Raw genomic sequence first — 19,170 nt, 5'->3', positions numbered from 1 at the left:
CTCCCCGGGGCGGCAGCCAATCGCAGAGCGGGGCAGGCGGCGCGGGGCAGGCAGCGGAGCCGCTAGGGCTCGCCGGGGTGTGGTGTGGTGCGGCGCTGCGCGCGGGCGCGCCCCCCCCAACCCCCCCGCGGGGGGAGGCGGGCGCCGGGGCAGCCCGGGGCACGGGCGAGGCGAGGCGAGACGAGACGAGACGGCGGGGCCGGGGCGGGTCAGGCCGGCCGTTGCCCGCGGAGCCGGAGCTGCTTCGCGCGGGGTCCCGAGCACTGCACTCCCCTCGCCGGTGGTGCTGAGGGGGGGCCGCTCTCTGGTCGCGTCACGGGTGTTTCCCGAAGTTTCTACGGAGCCCGGAGCTGCCGGGTCCGCGCTGTGGCCGCGGCTCCCTGGAGGTGTTTTAGGGGCGCCTGTGCCGAGGCGACGCAGCCCGCTCGGTTCCGCCTGCGTGCGCGTGTGCGAGCGGCGGCAGCCGGACACCGGGTACCGATACCCCGCCCCGCGGGTCGCCGCGGCCTCCACGGCCGGGCCGGGCCCCTGGCGGCGGCGAGGCCGCCGAGGAGGTGCTCGCTGATGGCAGCGGCTCGGTGCTCAGCGCCCCGGGAGCGGCTGGGGGCCTCCCTCCCTCCTTCCTTCCCTCCCTCCGCGCCTGCCCGCCCCGGGGGCTTGAGCTGGGCCCGGGGGCGCGCACGGCTTTTGCCCCCGCGCGGCTCCCTGATCTGTAATGTAGACACTTGCTCGCTTGCTGTAATAGCTCTTGTATTTTTAATGGGAACTGATGGACCTGTGAAGGTATTAGAAATGTTTCTTTTCCCGGTTTTCGTTTTCTTTGGTAATAATAACGTGGGCTGAGAAGCTCGCGGTACGTTTCGGAGCCGAAGTGCTGGGTAGTCGCAGGAGTTTCCGCAAGAACTTGCTGCTTCGTACGCCATGTCCGCGTCGGGCGGGCGGAGTGGCGCGGACAGGCGTTGGACCCCGGCGGCGCGTGGTCCCCTGGCAGGGAAGGGGCTCCAGAGCACCGCTGCGAGGAGAGAGCCCGCAGGGGAGAGCGACGGGCCGAGCGACGCTCCTCGGCCTGTTTCTGAAGCCGTAGCGTGTTTTCTTGTTTCTCTCGTCGTCCGTGGGGAAGATGCTGGGGACGAGCGCAGGGAAGGCCGGATGCAGGGACGTGGCGTTTGGAGGAGGAGAAGGCGCCTGCCTTTGCGGCCTGCTCTTGCAGCCGGCAGCCGCTTTGTGCCGAGCCTAGGTACAAACCGTCTCCGCTGCCTCGGGGGCACAGCGCCCAGTCTGGGAAGACCTGCCAGGTTAGAAGCTAACCCTTGACAAAATGCTTTTTTGCATAAAAGTAACTGTAAATATACAAAGCCCTGAACTAAATATGTCAGAAGTTGCCTTAGCTGCCAGAATAATTCAGACCTAACCTATCATAGATTATTACTCTTAAGCCTTTTTTTTTTTTGTTCCCCATGTGCTATAATTATTTTGAATCTACTGTGAGGTTATCTTTTTCATAGTCTTTACTACTGGGACCCGGTATCTTGATTTCTTCTTGTTTTCTGACTAGCTATAACAGGCTCACCAGGGCAGTAACCACCAATGTGGTGGCCAAATGAAGCGTTGGGTTATTCATACCGTCTGGGATTTGGAGGTTGTTTTTACTTTCTCCCTCTCCAGTAAAAGGTGGAAGTGTGTTCAGGCAACTGCCGCACGGGGCAAGGGAAGCCTTGAAGTACGTGCTGTGCCTTCCACATTAACCAGTTGCACTTGTTTTTTTTCCTTTTCTTTTTGGAAGCTGCTACATCCTGGTTTGAATGCCTTGAGTTGAAATATAAACTCAGAGTTTAACCAGTAATCTTAAAAGCCGTTTGATAGGCAGGCTCAGGAGCTCTTTTCTTCCAGGTGATAAAAGTTAAACATTTGTGAGACCACTCAGAAAAGCTGCAGCCCAAATTACCAGCTTTTAAAGTCTTTTTACCTTTCTCTGGTTGCATTATCTGATCTATTACCTCTGGCATTTTCTCCAAAACCACTTGTTTCTCAGTAGCAGAAATATCTTGCCCAACTGGGATGCTATAATTTCAAAGCAAGTAAAGGAAACTGCAGCTGCTCAGGCTGAGTCAGCCAAAGGTAAACTCTGCAGGGGAGAAAATGGCTCTTTATTATCTTCTAGTGGCAAAGTTACTACAACAGCCTGCAGGAAAAGATTAGGTTATAATAGTAACAAAAACATCTGTTAAATTCTGAGCACAGTGAATGTTTAGTGCATGTTTAAAAAAGCAGACATTTTATAAAATTATTTTGAATAAAACTCAATTTCGAGATTCAGTTTAGGATGTTAGGAACCTACCATGATCATAGGATAGGTAGTGATTTTAACTAATTGACTACATGTGTCATTTTGTCAGTGGACAAGGCAGTTTTTTAACCGTGGAGATTCAGTGTGATATCAAGGTTTTATTCAAATGAACTTGGAATAGTCCTATTACTTAATGAGTGAATAAGTCAATGTGTTCATTATACATGTTACTTAAAAGAGTGAATAATCTCTGTCCCGTGCTCTTGTGAGAGTGCCTGGAGGGATGAATGTTTGTCTGATCTGGCTCCCAGTGGACTTAGAAACTTTTGAATTGCTGTAATTGATTTGCATCTTTGGAGCCCTGCCAACATCGTATGTATACTTGAAAAATGAGGTGCTTCGAAGTGACTGTGCGAGAAACTACAGATTCATGCACCTCTCTGTCAGTACAGATTTAAACTCTAGACTTAAAATGTCAGTTTGCAAAATATCACCAATTCTAAGGATTGCATTGAAACAGCTGCCCGACAGACCAGTTTCAGAAGGTTGTTGTGTCCACGTTGTTTCTCCTAGACTCAAATACTGGAAGCTGCTTGGTTTTTGAATTGTTCCTAGGAATCTGGCTGCAAAATGATTGTCGGAGTGATGAAAATATTCCTGGAAGCAACCTTGAAACCTACTTGCTCCTCAGCCTTTCATGTAAAGAAATACTGTACAATAAATATGCTTTTCTCTTTTTAACATCACAACTGTATTTTGCACATGTGCAGAGCTTTAGTCTTAGGATCTTGAAGTACAGCGTAAATTCTAATAACCATGTGGTGTTTTATACCCTCTTTACAGATAGTAAAACTGAAACTCGGAGAGTTAGATATGGTCATATGCAGCTCGATCATTGAAGTGGGAATAGCGGATGATTTGCCATCATGTTCAGCAGCAGACCAGCTCTGTCTCAGAGTGAATCACTGGGAGGCTGAGAAGAGCCCCAGGAGCTCCTGACTCATGGCCCCGTGTTCCTCACCACACGGTCGTATCCCAGCTCAGAAATCTCATTGATCATTGAAATTACAAAAGCTGTCGTATGCGAGGAGCACAAAAACACTCACACTTGCAGATTCTGAAGTTGGAAGTTTGCGTCATGAGAGCCTTGGTGTTTGCTGTGCGTTGTCCCTCCCTGCTCAGACCTTCAGCACTGTTTTGCCTGGTTATGTATACTCAGTGCTTAGCACAGTGGAGCCTGGACTGTGCGTGGCCTTCAGATAGAGCTGCGACTGAAGTGCTGAACAACCAGTAATGACCCCAAAGGCAAATTGCGCAGGCTAAATTTAAATGTTGTGTAGAAATGTGTTATACAAAGTGGCTGTCAGTGCATGAACCCATTTTATTTGTAGGCTCTGTGTTTGTGTTTGTACTAAGCTTTGGCAGTTGTCTGTTCATCTTAGTACTGTCAAAGGATAAGGTATTTTTCTTGTTTCTTCTTCATTTTCAGCGATAAATAGTAGTGGTGAAACATAGTGGGAGAGAGGAATGCTAAGGATTTGCCTATTAAGCCAATTTCAGTTTTAATAGCTGTTCTATTCACAATGGCCTGTAATTGCAATCACAGAAATAGTAAGAAGATCTGATCCAAAGTGAAGTTTTGGATCAGCATGGAACTAATTTCATTCCATAATTCCGAATTCCATTGAGCTTCCCCTTCCTAAGTCTAAAATGCTGTGAGTTTTTTATCACTGAGTTGCTCTTTCTGTGATGCCGTCCGTCAGTGTGTACCATGATGCATGGTAGAGTATGCTAAAAACATGAGACATGAAAAAACTTAAGATTTAAAAGCATGCACAAACCAAATCCACCGATTTACACTTGTGAGGTTAAGCAGAAGGTGGGCAGGAGTGTGGTAGATGTGTCTGGAGTGCTCACTGGGCAGTGGTGTGACTTCTGCCTCTGGGAACATGAAGAGGTAAGTGAGAACCTGCTGCTGCCAGGATGTGGACATGCCTTGCTTTGCACAGCAGCCACCCCGATGTCCCACACCGCCATCCTTTACCCTGCTTTTCTGAGCACTCAATGCCACATGCCCTGTCACAGCTATGGGCTGTCAGGTTAAAGGTGGCAACAGCATTTTATAGCTCAAAAGTGAGCTGGTCCAAGCAAGGAAGAAGGGAATGGGCAAACTCTGCTGCTTTGAGGATCTAAGCTGGGCAGTGAGAAGTGGGTAAAATCTGTGTTCCCCAAATTAATAGCTGCATTTATCCTCCACAGCCTTGGTGGACATGAGCATATGCCTGTGACTGACATGCTGCAGAGACTGTGGAGTAATTGCATTAGAGCTGCTGATGTTGACACAGCTGTGGAAGCAACACTCCCGTAAAGAAGCCACCATCATGAAAATGGCTCTGTCAGGTAATAAGAGGTTGTTGCAGTGTTTCAAGGGAAAACAGTTTTGTCCAGGTTCCCTAGTCTCAGTTTTTTTCAGGCAGTGTAACTAACTCGTGGCTCCTTTTGTCTTTAGCAGCACATATGCTCCCTGAACTTCGTGTTCGTTTTCTGAGTGGATCCATCAAGTGGGTCAGTCACCTAGAGTCGGGCCATCTCCAGGTTTCACGTGAGAGCTGCCCGGTGTGGGGATGCACAAGGAGGAAAGCTCAGGAGTTTGCTCTGTTCTGAGGAGCAGGATGGGTGAGTACACAGTGATGAGCAAGCAGTAAGTTGGGCATACTGCCACACTATCATTTCTGGGTAGTGTTTTTCCAGTAACGGGAGCAGGTTCTTATCAAAATATGAAAGGGCAAGGTGAAAAAGAGGTAAGAGTGTATAAAATGCCAGAACTGTGAGAAGATGCAGGCAGCCAGTGCAGTGAGAGGTGTAATGTTAGAGGAACAGCATATGAAATACATATGGAAAAAAGAGACATATCTAAAAAAGCTGCTGAAAGCATTTTGCAGCTTGCTCTGACAGCGTACTGCATCTTTTGGGCTCAGCCTTCCTCCCAAAATAACATTATTCTGTGCATGTTCTTCATCTGAACTCTTTTCTTACTGTTGCTGTTCTATTTAAACAGTGATATTGTATTTGGAGTGTGCTTCTTTGCACAAGATAAACTGTGGTGCACAATTAAGTATTTCAAATACTAAACTTAGGTAGATTAAGGATTTCAAATATTAAAACTGTGGCAAAAGCACAGAAACAAGACTGTGATAATCATCAGTTAATTTAAAAAGATGTAAATGTGTTCACCTATGATTGACTGATTAGTCAAAGACACTTAAAAGAGTTTCGTTCAGAAACCCTCCTTTGCCCATGGATATGGCTTCTGTTTACGTGAAGAACATGCTTTGGTCTCTTCCCTTTGGATCTGCTGCCCAGGCTGAGTGTGCATCTTGCTCAGAAAGGGAGACTCATCTCCGTGCCAGGGACCCGCACCCTGCCCTGCGTCAGTGCCTTTTGCGCAGCAGGGCATCCGTTGTGAACGCCCTGGGCATCTGAGGCAGTTTGGTGCATTGAGTGCATATTGCAGAGAGTTCTGTGAAAGGGGAAGGAAAAAAGTAAGGAAGTATTTATTTCCTTTCATGCTTTTCAAATGGTAAACAAAAAGGCAGTGGGTTTTTCAAGGTGTTCTGCTGACATCCTGGCAATCAGAAGGGCAAACCTCAGCCTGGCTGAGAATCCATTGGCATGTTGGGTCTTTAAATGGAGAGGTGCTGAGGTGAAGGAGGAGCCAGGGAAGTATCTTTTGTGGTCAAAAGAAGTTTATTGGCTTTTAGAGAAACTGTATCACTAAGTGGGTTGTGCAAGGTCTGAGATGTGGCATAGACCAGAGTGCAAAGGATGAGTGTGGAGGATCACATCTTAATCTGAAATGTAAAACTTGTTGCTTATTTGAGAAGTATAATAGGCATTGTGTGTTGGGCGGCTTGGGGACGTCTGAAGGAGGAGTGGAGGACTCTGCTGTGTACTGCGGGTCAAGAGGCTGTGCAAAAGCTGTCTGCACACCTGTAGTACCATCCCCTTTCATGGCCTTTTTGGCAGAGGAAGGGGCCTGCAAGAGTTAATGTTTCCAGAGAGTTCTTTTTCTGGTGTGCTGAGATATGCAGAGGGCTTTGGTTTTGGTTTTGTTCTTCTTCCAGAATGAAATACTTTCTTCTCTAACCTCAACCCTGAAAAGCAGCTGGGGGGAGGCAGGGGAGGGCACCACAATTTGGCTCTCTACCATGAGCTGTTTGAAATTATTAGCTTGGGAGCCCCCACAAATGCCTCAGGCCGTGCACCTCCTCATGCACCCAACTTGGGAGAATCTTTTACCACTACTGCATGCATTAGCCTTCATTAATACAATTAGCATAATAGTGATTAGGATTCATTATTCCCTACAAAAAGATAAAGCCAGTAATACATATCTCAGAATCAAATTCCTCAGCTCTTTGTCTTGGGATTGCTTTATTTTGGAGTTATTTGTCTCTTTATATCCTTCCATCTCCTAGAAAAAAGGAAGCCACTTAATTGTAAAACTGTTTGGGTCAAAGAAATGCACTGAGATGATCTTTCACGCATGCTAAATAGGTAAATTGATCTATGGGACCCACACAGCTCAGACAGCCACTCAACAGTCAAAACTGCGAACTTCATCTTCTTCAAGCACAAAAGCTACTTAGTTTCCCCATGTTGAAGACTTTTTATAATAGCAATAAGACAACTCTAGAGAGAACCATCTAATATTAACTCCAGGGAGTAATCATCTAATCACAATCTGGGGGTGATTTGAAGCACTCATCTGGACCAAATGCCTCACAACACCCCAGGAGTGGTTTTATTGCATGATAGCAGTACCCCATTGAGCCTTATTGCTTAATTAAAAACAAATTCCCAAGTAATTTTTTTTGCCTTTCCATAAAAACACAGTAGTACATAGCATGTATAAAACATCCATTAAATGATGGTAGATGCAAATTTACATTGTGAGATACAATCCGTTTCTTTACCACTTGGGGTTGAAGTTAAATGTAAAACCATTTCCTATAATCTGTGCACTGCTGTGTTTAGAGAGGAATAAATATGGGAAAGAGAGGTTCATTGTAGGATGCCTTGTTTTTATTAAGTGATATGTTTGGTCTCCTTACAAAGGAGTTTGAGTTCCCTTCTGTCTTGCAGACACAATGGTCTGTCAATGGTGTGGCCTCCTCCACTTCCTCCCAAAGGTTTCCTCAGCTGGCTGTCCTGTTTCAATGCAGATCTTCAATGGGAAACCCATACTTTTGTCTGGGATTTCCATTTCTCTCTGGGGAGAGAGAGCGTGAACAGTGAAGGTGATATATTCAGGATACATCTAACACACTGGATGGACCCTGCCTGGGTGACTTGTGTGGGTTATATAGGATGAAGCAGATTAAGCCTGGTAGATATGTGGTAGAGCCACTTTTGGTGTTTTACTGCACGGCTGACCTCTGCCTATGCCATGGGCATGGCTGAGATGTCTCGATCTCCTGCAGTTTGACTGTAGTCGCTGCTGTGGCTCCGGCTGCTCTGCAGGGGATCCAGATTGTGGGGGGGGAAGAGTATGGAGGTCCTTTTTGTTCACTCAGGGCCTCAACCGGCAGCACCCTTATGGCTTTACTGAGCGCTTTCCCAGCTCCGAAGTGATTCCCAAATGTAGTACTTCACTGAGGACATTTAGTATTATCCCTATATTACAGTCAGAGGAAACAAATCCGAACTTTCAGTGATTGTCCAAAAATGATAGAGGGAACTTGTGTGTGTACTGGGGACGCTGTTCAGAAATCCTGGCAACTGAAGTTATAATTGGGCTTCAGGCCATAGCACTGAAGTAAATGGGAAAAGGGTTGGTATGACATTTTCTTCAGATTAGTCACTCAGTGGCATCTTAATTAATTGTTCGAGATGTGCCTGAGCCTACAGTTTTTGGAATAAAACCTGAGAATTATCAATAACTAGTACTCTGGTTGGTCCCTGTACTCAAGCTGCCTTGCGGCATCCATAAACTCCAGATGGAGGATGACACTTGTCTCAAAATCTCACCCAGGGTGGGCTCCACTCAGTGTCACACACACCTTCCTGTTTTCCCTCATCAAATGGTGGTTCCCCAAGGACTGGTGAGAGCTGAGGTCATGCGTGATGTATGAGTATGTACTGCTGACAACAAGTCACAGCGTTTGGGGTTCAAACTGAAGAGGTAACACAGTTTGTCCTGTATATAGATTCTATCAAAAATAAATGCCTTAGTGTTTGGTGAACCATTTTAGCAGAATGTTTTCCTGACTTCATTTTTAATGTCCTTTTAGAGAGCTATTAAGTGGTTAACAGGTTGCACAATGAACTGAATTGGAATAAAACTAGTTGCCTGCTTCTGCTGTCTCAAACCCAGTCTGAAAAGGAGGAAAAAAGAATAATTACATGTGCATATATAAAACTGTTGTGTAGTCACTTGAGATGCTGCCAGGTCAGGAAAGGACTTGAAAGGACCTGTCAGTGTTCTTTAACAGTAAACATTTTTACCTGAGAGATCTCTGCTGGCTTTATTAGGCTTTCCATTATTTTGCTTTGATCTCTAGGACTGGCTGCTCATGCAGCCAAAATGGAGCAAGTAGCCAACAAAGGAAAGCCCTAATAGCCTTTAATACCTTTGCTAAAGAGTTTCTCTTTCACTGAGATATATGTCATTTTACAACAGCTCACTTCATCTTAATATATCATGGTGGTGGCTGTGTGATACCAGACAAGCTCTGGGGGCTGAGGGAAGGGGTCAGCATACTGCCTCTCAGATTTGTCGGCCCTGTGGCACCGGCTCGGCGTGGGGCTGCTGGGGAGTTGGGTGATGCTTTTTGCCCACCCTGCATGTGACGTGGCGACCGCTGGTGCTGGTGCAGTCTGCGTGGGGCTGCGGGGCAGTGGATGGAGATATCCTGGAGCGAGGTCTCAGGAGCCTGGCTGCAGCCCTGGTGGAGCATCTCCCATGGGCTCCATTTGGCAGCTAGGTTTCGAAGCAGAACAGAGAGAGAGAGAGTGTGTGTGTGTGTGTGTGTGTGTGTGTGTGTGTGTGTAGGCGTGCTGGCCTTCTTAACGGTGAGAAAAACAAGCTGTGTCTTACCTCTTTGGCAACCAGCCGTGCTGGCAGGGCTGCACCACGCTGCTGGAGTGGGCAAAGGCATGCCCCAGTGGCATCAAATGTACAGCTTACTCTGAACGACTGCAGCAATGCTGAAGGGTTTGCAGAGCACAGACCTATGCTGTTCTCTCCTTTGGATGTGTGTCTTTAAGTGGTAGGACACAGAGTAAACATAAGATCGTAACTACATTTATTTGGCCTTTAACAAGATAAGAAGTTAGTCTTAGATCAATGAATGATTCTGGGACATGCATGACTTCCTTTAGGAATATATCCCTTCATGAGGGAAAAATAAGGTGTGATATTTTACCAGTTGGAAATGCCTGGCTTGGTTTGGTTCTGTTTGCTGTTTTCATTTTGACACAGAAGGCAATTCAGAAAATATATATTTGCAGTAAGTAATGTTCAATTGTTATGGAAACATCAGAAAAGGCAGGTGACATAGGGTAAGACATACACCAGATTAGCTGTGCACACAGGTGCAGTAAAATAGCAAGCTCATATTAGGTAAGGGAGCAGTTTCTAGGCACTGTCAGCTTCATGGGTGCTTTTGTCAGAGCAGAGCAAAAAAAAAAAAAAATTACTTTGTGAAACTGTGAGTACGTGGCTCCATCTTCTGGTGCCAAGGCAAAATGTGTTATTCTGGGCATTGAATGGATAGCCATGAGGCAAGGAAATTTCTGTAGTACTTTCATGTCAGCTGCAACAAAAGCAACAACAAAATAATAATTATTTTAGGAAATATGTAACAAATGTTAAGAGGAAATACACACTCAAAGCATGATGTGAGGTCTTCTGGGAAGATTATAAATAACATCTCCAGGGTTTTGTTGTTTGCATCATGTTTGGAGCAGGCGTGTTGGATACCCAGTCTGCATGTTGCTGCCTGGCTTAGCCTGGTCCCATCCACTGCTGTTGCATCTTTTAGCTATGTGGCTGCTGCTTTCTGCTGGTACTTGTGGCTGAGGAACAAGCCACAAGGTTCTTATGTAGTTTTCCTGAAGCTACAAACTATTCTGCTGTAAGGGTTGAAAACTGTCTTTTGAAACATGCTCAGGAGTCAGTGGCCCAAAAAGTGACCTGTCTTCCAAAGCACACCTCGCCACACTTCTGTGCAAAAATGATGTTTTGTCAGAGCGTGACCCTTGCTCAGGTGCTAATATTATCTCCTGCTTGTAGCTGTAAGAAGCTTTTCTTTGCCTCTCCCTCCCCAATGATATCTTTGGCAAAAAAACTAAAATTCATGATACATCTTCATGGAACTAGTAGCTGGGTAGAAGGAGAGTTGGGCAGTTCTTTGAGGTAGACTGCCAGAAGTCAAAAGAAAGCTAGTTTAGCACTTCACCAAACAGTGAATGTTGTTACAGTGCATGTTGTGCATGCTTAATTGAGCTTAATTCCTCAATCTGTTCACCTTAGTAGCTCACTTTCTGTTAAGCATGGAAGTAAGTCCTCCCACAGAAACAGAAGATGTTACTGTTCTCTGGGATAAGCCTCAGGTTTCTGAGTGATCCTAAAGAATTACCCCAACTTTTTTTTTTTTTTTTTTTTTTTTTTTACAAAACCAAAAATGAAAGTAATTATCTAGATGCAATGCTGACCTAAAGCTGTCATTCACTAGTCATTGCAAATAAGAGACATTACACTGTAAATATACAATTAAAAATAAGGATCATGTGCTTTACTTATTTTACTTCCATATACATATGGAAATAGGTTTTCCTGGAGATTGAACCTAGGATGTATGAGACTCCATATTCTGTGTATGAAACATTAATTTTGCATGGCAGAACTGTGAGAATGAAGGTGAAGGAACATGAATTTTATGGCCTCACTAGTTCTGCCCTTACTGGTGCAGCTCTCCCACTGGCCCACGTGGCGAGTTACTCGTATGCAGCACTTGTCCGTGGGAGGCCAGTTCAGAGACCTGCTTGGAGACAGTATGTTTATGTCAGTCCCGCTCGTGTATGGCAGGGAGTCATATCACAAAACCCATCCCCAACATAAGCACTAACCAGGGTCTTTCATGGTGGCCTCAGCAAAAGGGCCGTGGACTTAAACCGGAGGGAGAAGCAGCCTTTACGTTTCAGCGTGATGCTTTCAGTCAGTACTGGGCCCCGCTCAGAGGGAAGCATTTTATATGGCCTCCACCTGTGCACATAAAATGAGAAGACTGCACCCAGCTTGCATTTAGCATTTCTGCATTTAGCAGCCAGAGTGCTTTGGTCTTCCGCTTGCATTACCCGAGGTCTTCTCTTGATGCTGCCTCCACCATCTACAGTCTTTCTTTTTTTCTCTCCTATATTCTCTCTGTATTCAGCCTTCAGCTTCATCCTGTTTCATTTCATTGCTGGTTGTAAGCTTTGATTTCTGAGGTCTGTGGCTCTTTCTGTATCCTGGAGATTATTCTAAAGGGATCTATCTACTCCCATTTCCGAAAGGTGTCACAAGGGTGGCACCTTTAACAGTGAATAAATACTACAAACCTCTTTTATTAAAAAGTACTACACAACTCTTTTATTAGAAAGTACAAAACCACAACAAATCCAGCCTGGGGTGTGTTTGATAAATCAGATCTTTTGCAGACATCTGGAGACTGTGTTTGCAAATCCCCAGACAGCTTGTTTCATAGTCAGTGTTACCGTAATTCAGGTTAATGTTGTTGCCACTTTTTACTTGTTAAAACACATGTGGTGCTTTATTGCTGAAAAAAGTGGCTGCCTTGGAACAGAAGTTCTTTTAGAATCCTTCTTGGAGGTTTGCTGTTTGGAGAAACAAATGTCAAATCAATTGTCCTAGCTCAAAACAACCATTCTGAAAATGCAGCTGTGAAAAGAGATTACTTGGATACTGCGATGGGGAGTGCATAAGAATCTAGACTGAGAATTATGTAGCAATAGAGACCTAAAATAACATGCAGAACAAGTAAACTTTTAGCTTTCCCTGCAAAGAACTGCTTAGAAATACTAGATCCCAAGTGGGAATGCTCATGCCAAGTTTTAAATCTTATTTGAATTTTTATAGCTGTTATAATCTCTGATATATAACCCACGAAATAGGGTCTCATAACAGAAATGCCGAGTCCCTTGACTATAGCCTTGCAAAAAAAAGAAAAAAAAAAAAAAAGAGGGGAGATACAGTAATAGGCTGTAATTCCAAGACGAGTTTGCAAAGCTGGCTTATGTCTGCATATCGTCACTCAGATGGGTTGAAGCTGGGCACTTCACGTTATTTGAGGATATTTGTGTGTACATGATCAGTGGTATGCAGCTGTTCCAGTAACATCAGCTTTCTGAGTATAACGGGCGCAATCCAGCATAGCCCTTTGCCACTGAAATGTTGCCACAGTGGGGCCTGGGGATAGGACACGCTGTCATGGAAAGTAAAGAAGTGCTTATTTTGCTCTTTTCTTTTTCTTATTCTTCTCTATTTCTGTGCAAATGAAATGGAAGTTCCCAAGGAGCCCAGGCTGCAGAAGGCTTCCACGTGCCAGAATGCTTTTCCCTCTCATTATCATATGCTTGCAATCAAACTCTAATTTTTGAAATAAAAAAACCTGCAGGATTCTTTATTGGGACTATTAAACCTTCAATCTTCATTATTTAGGATGGCTACTTACCTTTTACTCAATGAAGCCATAATGCAACTGCTCCTATAAAAACTATTGAAATGGCTACTGTGGCAGTGAGTAGATTTTCCTCCGTGTAAAATAATCCTCTGTGAGTGAGACATAACTATCATTTACGTTAATTAGGCAGCCATATAATGGGGTGTTCAATAGCTATTACATCATTTAAATTCTTCAGTGAGCACCTCAGCCACCCAAGAACTATACGGCTGAACATTTCCAAGTCCATAATTTTGAAATAATCCTTTAGAGGAAGAATATGCATGGCAGAGTGTTGCAGACAATTTTACTAAAAAAAAAAGTCATTTTATTCTGATTTATGGGATTGTTTTAACATTTACAAGAAGTGCACAATCCTGTTTTTTCCTTCTCCCCAAACGAACAACGTTATTTAGTGGACTCAGTTTTGGAGCTGATACCGTGCGCACACTAGAGGATGGCCAAGGAGCTTGTATTCAGAGGTCTCCATCTGACAGCTGGTCTTGCACAGATAGCAAACGCCTTCCTCTACACATCCTTGTTACGTGTCTGGGGGCTTTGAGCCACATAGCTTCGCTGGGACTCCCTGGTTCATGGACAAGTGAACGCATAAATTCTGCTTTTAACAAGCACATGAGGACTTCAACATTCCTGTTCAGTTTTGATTATTGACTTAAAAACTGAGGTCAAGTCAATGTCCTTTGGTGTTTCTGGTAATACCACACTTCCCAGAAACTCTCATTTGAGTATTATAATTTCATGTTCTAACTATATTACTATCTGCTGCTATCACATGAAATCCTGCTGAGGTCAGTGAAATACACATATATGTTTTCATGTATTTTAAGATCAGGGTCTCTGTCAAAAGTGTACAGCTATGTCATGAGCCTAGGAACTTATTCTGAGAACTGAATGAAATGGGGCTGAATTTATTAACCAGTATGCCGTGAGGAGATTTGTGCTTGAGAGGCCTGTGCTGCAAATCTTTAACGTGCTGTTCAGCTGCCTATAGAGGGCCGTGGTTTTTAGAAGATTGGTCAGTATCTGAAATGAAAAATAACATGTTTTAAATGACTTGCGTTGGGCAGTAGTTAGGTTCTGTGGAAGCAGTTTGTAGCAGAACTGAAAAAAGTAATAGGTTAAAAATAAAGTGTTGTCTGGAGAGCAGGGCAGGGTAGACCATAAAGTTTTGGCTATGCCTTTTCTTCACCCACCTGGTTCAAAACCATCAGTCATGTTATTCTAGTCAGTTACCTACTGTATTTTTTTCTCCTCTTAATGATTATAAGGTACTGGTCTGACCTAATACGATAATAGCAAACAGCAGGGCTTCTTAACAGGGAGAGCTCTTAATTCAGCGTTGAATGTCGTGGGGATCCCGTAGTTGTCTGCAGCCCACGTCTGACGGGCAGACTGAGCGGAGGTGAGTGTCAAAAACGGGTCTGCCGCAGCACGCCAGGCCCCGTTTGCCCTGCAGCCCGGGAGCTGTGTGTTTGCCAGATGTAACTGCTCCTCTCCACAGCAGTGGGTACTTGAGCCTCTATTTTTCACTTTTGCTAATTAATTTAATTAAACCAGTACACTGGGGGAGATTTCTGTCTTACCAGAAGAATGCATATTCATCAGTGAAACCCTGCGGGGCATGTGACTCGAACTGGAGGTAGTTCCCATAGGAATGGTAGCACTGAAAGAGGGGGAGCGTGGGGCAGAGGCAGGTAAAACCGCCACGAAATTCCATGGAAGGGTCACTGGCGTCATATAACTGGGAGCTGTATTTATTGACCTAGTATGTAGGGCCACAGTCTGGTGAATGTTGTAGTACGGTTAGCTTTGTAAATCTGACTTTTGTTGCTGTTTAACAAGACACAGGAAGGTGAGCTTTTACTGTGTATGTATCAACTAACGTGCTTTACTCACCAAGGCCCCGCACACTAACCAGCTGGCCGTGGGTGCGAGAAGCCGGTACAGGTGGGAGAAGAGGCACAGCAGATGAGGGGTATTCTTTCAAAGTATTCAGGTGTTTTCTACATCAAGAGAGCTTGTTTGGAGTGCTGATGTTGCCAAGGAGCCAGCTGTTGGGCATTTGCCCTCACCTGTCATGGTGTTGGAGGCCTCCCTGAAATAGCTGTTACTGGCTATCGGGGACCTCCTGCTCTGGTGTTCCTGCTCAAGCCTCTCACAGGGCGCAGGCTGAGGAGGACGAGGCTGCTGGAGTGTTGGTGCCAAAAAGGACAGGTGAGAGACTGCTGAAGCCTTTTACTTGCATTACCAAGGGTAATATCCCTGCAGGTGGAAAGAGAGATTAGCTGGGGAAATTTCAGAGTGTGCTGAGGGGAGAGGTCCCGGCAGCGGGAGCTGGGGACGAGCCATGCTGCGGTCTCAGCACGGCCATATGAGTTGTTGCATCAGGGCTCATCCTTGTCCTGCAGGGACAGAAAGTTGACTGGCACTTTCTGTTAATTAGAAAATCATCTGTGTATGTTTGGGGACTTGTAATTGGGAAATGAGTGTGGGCAGCTGTTCTGGGAAGGGGCTGAGGAGCTGCCCTGTTTGGATAAAAGCAGTGCCTCCGTGATTTTGAGGTGACACCGCTCCTTTTTCCTGAAAATGTGCTGCTGATGCTGAGGAGCAAGAAAGTGTCCCAGGTGAGTGTCTGTCCCAGCCCAGTGGGACCTGCCCAACATCACAACTGTGTTTTAAGTGAATTAAGAAAGAGGGGGGGAGGGGATCTGAAAAAAGGAACTGTTGTAGTAATATGAGATGAGGCAAGGGATGCCACTTAAGAAAGGAGTTATAAGCAACAATGCTACTTATTTAGTGCTAAGCCTGTCAGCAGCTTTGTGCGATGTGTGCTGTTCTTGGGCACGTGCTGCTCACGGGGCAGCAGGAAACCCTTGTGGTGTGCGGACCTGGGTTGTTGAAGGAGCTCTGTGGCGAGCTCAGCCCTTCCCAGCAAGGCTGTTGAATGCCCAAGGACAGCATCTGCCTTGCCAAGTGAACAATTTGATAATTTTTAGAAGAGATGTTGTGGCTTCTGTCCACTTCCCAAGGACTTCTTTGTATTTGTTTCTACGGTGTGAAAGGTTATCTCTAAGTCTTCATAAAAGCTTTGTAAATGATAAAAATAAAGAAAGTGAAGGTGCAGAAAACAACCAGTAGCTTCTGGATGGTTAGTGGATAACACATAGTCTGTAACAAAATCAGGGTATTTTTTCCCTAGAAAAATGGAAGCGGGCAGAGGACACGGAGGGCTATCACAGTGCCTAGGCAGACACCAGTGTGTACCTGTAGTTGTGCTCTGCAGGATTTCTTTCTGCTACCAGGCTGGTCCTCGTCCCTCTGTTATTCCTTCTCATCTCCATCTCGCTCTGTATTTTCACCTCTACTCTTTCTTACCCCATGCCATTTTTCAGTCTATTTCTATCAGATGACACCAATGTTTTCGGTCTAGGTTTTTAAACTTAATCTTGCAAATGGTGTTGAAAACTAGCTAAGCCAGCTTTGCCTACACTTTATGTGTATACCCCAGTCAGCTTACTTTTCCAAACTGTATGTCTGGCATAGCCATTCCTCTCCTTTTCTAGCCTTTTGCAGTTCAAAAGGGGCATTATTTTAGTAAAAAATACTAGCACATTAAGCACAATGTGTTGCTATGCAAATCGCATTACAGTATCCAAACTGTTTTGAAGTTTGTTTAACAAGGGTCACTTGGTCAAAGGTTGTCATATGCTTAGAAATGATTTTTAACCTCTTGTATTGACACAAATCCTTCCACATCTGAAATCCTAAAATGGACCCTAGGATAGTCTGTCAGTGGGATAAACTTGTCCAAGACATTAAAGAAAGCTCTAGTCTGAATCAGGACTTTATGCTCTTTTTGTAAAACTTCTCTAAAAATAACCAGTGCAGAGAGGCAGTAGTGTCTGTGAGGGCCTGATACCTAATTTGCTTAAAACAACTCCCCTTCCCCTGAAAACCTAGGCCAACAAGTCCCCCAACACTCTGGAAGGGGATGCAAGACTCATCTTCATTCAGTCAGGTTTATGCAAACTATCTATAGGAAGGCTAAGAAACTTGATTTTTGATTTAAAATTTCTGTGGAAAGCAGAGCTAAGGGGGTCTGTCTGAATCTTTCTTCCAAGCTGGTAAAGAACAAGCATCCCAGCAGGCTTTTTGGGTTTTCATTCTACTGCTGGGAAAGCTGTCTTTTGGAGGAAGCATAAAAACCCTTCTCATCCTCAGATAGCTGGTTTTGTGCATTATCTTGCATATGACTTAGCTTTAATTTCAAGCATCTCCTACAGTGATTTACCTTGGTGTTTCAAACAGAAATTACCTTTCTTTTTTTTCCCCCACTCATCTTAAATATTCAAAATTCAGTAACTGGCTTGACCTCTTTTTGTACCGTAATCAAAGAAATAATCTGAACTGAAACAATTGTATAAATACTTGTGGGGGAGGGGGCAGAGACATGCAAGTAACCTTTGTTCGTTATTCCCTGATTAGCCTTTTCTTTAGAGAGAGGGAGAATTTAGGTATAAAAATCATTAAGAAAAATGTGTCCCCACTCCATGCAATTTTGAGTGCAGCATATGAAGAAGGAAGATGCATATTGGAGACAGCTGTGATTAGTTCTCCAATTTGCTAATATTAAGTCCATTAAGTATTTACTATCTTGGCTAATGAAGAGATGGGGAATGGTCATGAATCAGCAGGGGAACAGTAGTGAGCAGTTATTTTCATGTTAGACAGTTTGTAAGGAAGTTGCTCTGCAAGCAATGGGAAGTTTCCTGTGTTAGAATGCAGGACGCACGCGGGACTCTGAAAGATGCTGGGGCAGGAGTTCAGTCAAGCAGCTGATGGGAGTGATTTAGCTTAAGTGACTTATGGGGGCTGCTTGGACACCTCACCAAGTGGTTACGGAAAGGCTGTTCAGGCGATTTACCAACTGCAGTAAAGGCTTCTCCAAGGCTTTGGCTGTTCACATCCCTTGTTAGTCTCTGTTTGTCATCTGTCTTTATGTGCTGCTAGCATGTGATTGCCTTGAAGAGACTTCTGAACATCTCTTCAGCTCTAGTCACTGTAAAAAATGAATGCCTTGCTGTTATTTATTGAAAGAGAGTGCTAGGCAGTGTTCAGGGGGTGGGGTTTCTTTGGGGGGGAGGGGAAGGTGTCACTGAAATATAGCATAAAAAAGGGGGGGGTTGTGGAGGGAAACACTAGTAGCTATAGGAAGTTGTATCACGTTCATCTGTGCGTGCACATGGGTGGAATGTACGTCCTTCACAGCACAAAGAAACAGGATTGTGCTTAATTCCAGTTGTATGGCATTCCCATTAATGATGTCTATTTAAGACAGCCAGTAAATGTTAATTAACTGGACTATGCCAATAAAGTTCTATTAGCTCCCCCCTATTAATTTAATATTACAGGCATTTAACAGATGTCTTAATAAGATCTTACATTGAAGTCGACGAGTAAAATTAAAATTAGGTCATTGTCCTGAAAGGAAAGTTTGTACTATGGATTTACATTTTCTACCACTTGTTTGTTTTTTCCTTCTGGACTCTCACAAGAAACCAAGGGATTTAATTTCAAAGAACTTTGAGAGGAATAATGTTAAAAAGGCATGAAAATATCTTAAAGTGAACAACTTTCATGCATCTTGTTCACATAGATATGCATTTGCTGAAAAAGCTTGTAATCTTTGCCACTTTCAAATGCTTTTGTCTGTATTGGTCACAGCTTTTCTGGCATTTTCTTCTCCTGTCTTTCCATTGCTGTGAAATGGCTCCTGTTTTGTCCCTATACGAAATGAGGAAAATGAAAGATGCATATTTTAAGGGCAGTACTTCACCTAATTGCAACAAAAGTTTATTTCTGTACCAGCTACTTTATTCCCTGACTTCACAAGGAATAGAGCACCAGTCCTTGCTTTTTGGAAAGCAGCATCACCTGTGCTGTAAGTGCAGCTGGTCAGAGCCTGGCTCAGTGGCGAGTAGCTCAGGGGTGCTGAACCTGGGCTGTGCCAGGCATGCTGGCTGGGAGACATGGCTCTCGCAGCCCGTCCCCAGCAGCGGGTCCCAAAAATGGGCTGTGGAGGCCAAGGAGCTGAGGGCTTACCAGCACGGCTGGCGTGTTTGTAGGACTGGGGAGGGA

The 19,170-nt window shown here is 44.7% G+C and overlaps 1 long non-coding RNA gene across 3 annotated transcripts in view; it reads left to right on the top strand.

The window, feature by feature from the left end:
* The first annotated feature begins 151 nt into the window (after positions 1-151).
* The window catches only part of LOC112984361 (uncharacterized), a 40,812-nt gene continuing 21,793 nt past the window's right edge, over positions 152-19,170 (top strand). For all 3 annotated transcript variants that reach the window (XR_010391434.1, XR_010391433.1, XR_010391435.1), the window contains exons 1-4: positions 152-1,295; positions 3,131-3,592; positions 4,547-4,687; positions 4,797-4,963. This is a non-coding gene — a long non-coding RNA (uncharacterized LOC112984361). The remainder of the gene's footprint in view (positions 1,296-3,130; positions 3,593-4,546; positions 4,688-4,796; positions 4,964-19,170) is intronic.

The sequence above is a fragment of the Dromaius novaehollandiae genome, chromosome 13, assembly GCF_036370855.1.
Source record: "Dromaius novaehollandiae isolate bDroNov1 chromosome 13, bDroNov1.hap1, whole genome shotgun sequence".
NCBI classification, from domain to species: domain Eukaryota; kingdom Metazoa; phylum Chordata; class Aves; order Casuariiformes; family Dromaiidae; genus Dromaius; species Dromaius novaehollandiae.
The sequence above is the reverse complement of the archived record's forward strand: the minus strand, read 5'-3'. Positions and strand labels throughout refer to the sequence as shown.